This window comes from Vigna radiata, unplaced genomic scaffold (genome assembly GCF_000741045.1).
Source record: "Vigna radiata var. radiata cultivar VC1973A unplaced genomic scaffold, Vradiata_ver6 scaffold_160, whole genome shotgun sequence".
Taxonomy (NCBI): Eukaryota; Viridiplantae; Streptophyta; class Magnoliopsida; order Fabales; family Fabaceae; genus Vigna; species Vigna radiata.
This window is the reverse complement of record NW_014542361.1, coordinates 441065-445714: the sequence shown is the minus strand read 5'-3', so window position 1 is coordinate 445714 and position 4650 is coordinate 441065.

Below are 4650 nucleotides of genomic sequence, written 5' to 3'. Positions count from 1 at the left end.
TTGCACGTAACACATAAAGCATATGAACACGTTCCAGATATATATCAATCAATCAATATAGGAACATGTAACACAGTACATAAACATGTTCAACATATATCACAATCAATAAGCAAGAGAACATGTAATGCAGCAACAACATGTGCATGTTATTAAGCAATGTGTTGTCATCATAAAAAACTAGATTGATATAGAAATTGTATTGTCAACAATCTCAACAGTCTGTGCCTTTAAGGTGTGGCAGAGGCGCGTCATCTAGTCCATTGATCGCGGTTGAATCCAATTGTGGATGAGCACTAGTGGCTCTGTAGGATTTTTCCTATAAATAGGAGTGGGGTCTGGTTATCATTTTCACCAATTTCTCTCATTTTCTCTACCTACCGCACAATTTCTTCTTAATTTCAGGTAACAAAATGTTTACCGTTCATTTGTTTTCGTCTGAGGAGTCATTGGGAAGGGGCGGAGGAGGGTTTGCTAGCGTAACTCGTGGTCCTCGTCTTTGAGCTTTGTTTCTACCTCAATCTTTGAGACAACCGAGTGAGATAACGACTTGGTTGACGGTTCGACCAATGTAAATGGTGATAAGGCCATTTCTAACGTACCGATCAGTCTTCATTACGGGGGAGTGAAGATTGATGGGTAGAATGAAGGGGATGAGTTCCAACAAACTTAGTCAGTGATCCTGGGTTATGACTAGGTGTCTCGCGAAGTGGGTGAGTACGTCACCTGCTTTCGCCTGAAGAATGATTTGGAGGGTTGGGTCAAGCAAGTCTGCGTCGTGCGAAACGTGGAGGAAGCCAATTTGATTAAGTTGGTTGTTTGTAAGGGAAACGAGTGGATATATCATGGGAAATGAGATAGTGTTGAAGATTTTTTCTTCGTGTACAACTATCTCTTTGTCTAGATGTTCGTTCAAGTTCCTTTCACCAACTTCCAACGGTCTGTTCTAAGGGAATTAAATGCGGCTCCCACCCAATTACATTCGAACGGCTGGGCATGTGTACAAGCATTCAAGTGGTATGCTCTTAACTCTCACTGTTGTCATGTTCCTCCAATACTTCTGCGTGTGTCCGATCGTGAAACGAGGTTGGGTATCTCAGATTTCCATGGAGAAGAAGTGGTTGCTTAAGTCGTTCGCAGACTGTTTCAAAGGGTTTAAAACTAAGTATTTTAAAATCGTAATAAAATATACTAGTCGCTCCAAGTTTTTTTATGATGTCAGACATTCAAAGTTTCCTCTTTCACTAGTGTAGAAATAACATTTAACGTCACGCATTTAACGTCTAACGAAAGGAAATCCAACATAAAAAAATTACTGGTGGCAATTTTGTAAATAAAATGACATTTTAGAAGTCGGTTAAATGGCCCCCGATGTCAAATAAGGTATAGACGTCGGCTCCCCTAGGATTAGATGTCAAATGGTTTGCATACAAGATTGAAAAGTCACTATTGTATTGCAATTAGACATCGTCTTCCCCTTCCACAAACGTAAAAAATGTTCGAAAATATCTCATTTGGGCACCAATATTAATTTTTTTGTCACTTAGACGTCGATCCCCCTCCCCACAAACGTAAAAAAGGTTTGAAATTAACTCATTTTGGGCATCGATATTAATTTTTTTTTTTTTACCACTTAGACGTCAACTGTAAAGGGGGCCGACGTTTTAGAGAAGTTAGAAGTCGGCTAGGAAGGGGGGCTGACGTCAAATACTCTAGAATGCGAGCACCAATTACACATTTTCTCTCTTGTGGCGTTGAACTTCTTCCTCTGCTTTCTCTCATTCGTCATTAACATTCAGGTAAGTTTTCTTCCACTTTGCATCGTTTAAAATCATTTTACACCGATTATATTACGTTTGGAACCAATCTTTCATTTCCACCGATTAAAATTCATTTTCATTGGCTTTTGGTGTAGTTTTTGGGCACATTCTAGAACAACTACAACAACAAATTTCGAACCGTTATTGTGTGTGTTTTTCTCCTCACCCTCACAATGGCACCTGTTTTCTCCCTCGCCTTCACAATTAATTTCAGTTTTGGGTTTTTGTGTATATTATTGATTGCATTTTCAGTGGTTGTTGAACTCCTTATTGGTTGTTACTACTTCTAAAATTCTGAAATGTTTTATGGTGTATTCTTGTGTTCGATATTGATTTTTCATGGTTTCAGTGGAAGACAATATTGGCAAGTTTTTTTTTAAAAAAATATTTTATAAATGGATGTCTCAATTACACGTCAATTAACGTATGTTATAAATGCAACAGACGTTAATTGACGTCTCTTCAAATATAACATACGTCAATTCAACGTCTTCCACTATAACATCAGACGTTTAACAGACGTCAAAAACCTAAAATAACAAACATTAAAAGCCATTTTTGTGTTAATATTAGTTAAACAAATAATCTTGAGAAGGTGACCTCTTGGTCTTGTACCTAAATGACACCGGCTGAAATTAAAGTGATCGGGATCATTGACAACTTACTCCACCGCCTTCCCGCTCGTCATCTTATTAAGTGTCTCGACCATGAGAAAACACGTTCGATATGATGTCTTTCTTTAATTATATTTTTAATCGATTGATCGTAACTAAGTTTTTAATTTTTTTTAAGGCATTATGATTTCCCCTCACCCAATAAGAAAAGCCTTATTGATGTTGTCGCTATCGTTGCCACCAAGGGATTTAAGTACCTCTATCATTGGGTTTTAAGAGATCAATAAAAGTGTATATTACATGAAGACAATTATAAATATTAAAAAAAAGAATCAACCTATTGGTGTATTACAATGTTATTTTAAGTAATTGTGTTTTGGTTGAGTTGAGATCCCTAACCCAAAACATTTAAAGTTTTCCCTTCCAAGGATCGGTCGTCCCTCCTTGCTATGCTCCGATCGTCCAACTCTTCATGTAATCCTTTCCGATTGGGGGTTGACCTGCAGAAGACACTCCGACGCTCAAGTCAAGTCAGATATGTTTCATAGAGAGGTCAATATTTTTATTAGGATAGATCAAGATAATCGAACCTGAACGTCGATCGTATATTTATAGGGCTTGTGACAGCGAAACACATTGATTAACCATTAACGCAATATATTTTAGGTAATCAAGCCCAATAATTAATCATTAATACCATATATTTGCAGAGCGTAAGGCAATCTGACCTGTTAATACCCGCTTAACTATCCATAAATGACAATCCATTCCGATCGGTATACTTCCTATAGTACATAAGGCCCCCAAGCCCAAGCAAGCTCTTTATTGAAAGAGGTGCTAGGGATTATTACGAGCTTTAAAAGAGGTCGCTCACGTTGTATTTCGGGAATCTATCTTCAAAGCGCTTTAAGTCTTCATTGCTCCCTGTTGAATAGTCGACTGGTAGTTCTTTTTCGAACTTCCTGCGTTGAGCAGGGATTTCTGAAGTCATTTTTTCTGGCTTCCCCCGAGTGGCTTAAGGTAGGAGTAATTTTTCTTACTTTCTGCGTTGAGTTTTCTTTGAAACTTTTTCCTGTGCAAGAGATTTTCACTCCGAAAAATATGCGTTTGAGTAAAATAAAGTAAACGCTTCAATATTTTATAATGAAAAGGCATTGGAACCTGACAAAGCTGAACCTGTTGAGTAGTCGACTGATAGTTCTTTTTCGAACTTCCTGCGTTGAGCGAGGATTTCTAAAGCCATTTTTCTGGCTTCCCCCGGATGGCTTGAGACAAGAGTCATTTTTCTGACTTCTTGCGTTAGACAGGGTTTTCTGAAGTCATTTTTCTAACTTCTCCCCGAACACACCTCTCCTGATCATCCTGAGGCAGGAGTCATTTTCCTGAATTCCTGCGATGGACGGGGTTTTCTGAAGTTATTTTCCTGACTTCTCTCTGAACGTCTTGATGCATAAATTATTTTCCTAACTTCCTGCATTGAACAACAAGTGGTAGGAGATTGAATCTTCGTGTACTAAATATTTCTCACAAAAAACATGCATTAAAACAAAATATTTAATATTCTATTTTTATAATAAGAAGCCATTAGAACCTGAGAAAGTTTAACATTACAATCTAACCGACAACAAGAAATTAAGATTTCTTTCTAATCAAATTTATTATCTTCCGTTGCTCTGTGTGTCGGGGCTCTTAAGAGAGTGTTGATCAAGGGAAAAGGATAGTGACAGTCCACTACTTGACATTGAATTTTCGCTAAAACCTAACTGTAGCATCTTTTGCAGTCATTGGTTGTGCCTTAAAAGGCCTGAAATAGTAGTAAAGAGTTCATATTGAATAAAAAACTACTGACAGAACAATTGTGTTACCCATGACCTTAGAAGTAGTTGTGCAAATTCATCTTCCTCATTATCATAGGTGAGGCCACCATTGCTGGGAATTTTAGCGACCATGCTTGTCGTGACCAGAGCGAGGCATATAAGCCAAACACTACCACGAGTATAACCTCGCTCTTCCCTTACGGGAGCCACGCCGAGTATGGCAACCAAATCGTCGCTCCTTCGCCAACCAGAGCATTTTCACTTTTCGCTGCCCATAAGGCTCCCACGACATGAACCTTCATTCCTGCATTGGAAACATTAAATTTGTATAACAGTGAAATCTTTTCCACCTCTTTTCGCGATAACTAAGATTAACAATTTTGTATCTTGTTGTGCCAA